This window comes from Corvus kubaryi, unplaced genomic scaffold (assembly GCF_017639235.1).
Source record: "Corvus kubaryi isolate FWS band 111438036 unplaced genomic scaffold, C.kubaryi_AGA036_p1.0 36700, whole genome shotgun sequence".
In the NCBI taxonomy this organism is placed as follows: domain Eukaryota; kingdom Metazoa; phylum Chordata; class Aves; order Passeriformes; family Corvidae; genus Corvus; species Corvus kubaryi.
In genome coordinates this window covers 202-473 of record NW_024580923.1, presented here as the reverse complement: position 1 = coordinate 473, position 272 = coordinate 202, and positions in this window count along the sequence as shown.

The window sequence follows — 272 nt, the reverse complement described above, 5'->3', positions numbered from 1 at the left end:
TTTTCCCTGTTTTCTGTTAACTGATTTAATTCCTGCTCCTTTTCCCTATTTTCCATATTAATTGCTGCTCCTTTTTTCCCCAGCACTCTTTGCTCAGCACTGCTTCTCCTTTTCCCTGTTTTCTGTGTTAGCTGAGTTCATTCCTGCTCCTTTTCCCTGTTTTCTGTGTTAATTCCTGCCCTTTTCCCTGTTTCCTGTTAACTAATTTAATTCCTGTTCCTTTTTCCTGTTTTCTGTGTTAATTCCTGCTCCTTTTCCCTGTTTTCTGTGTT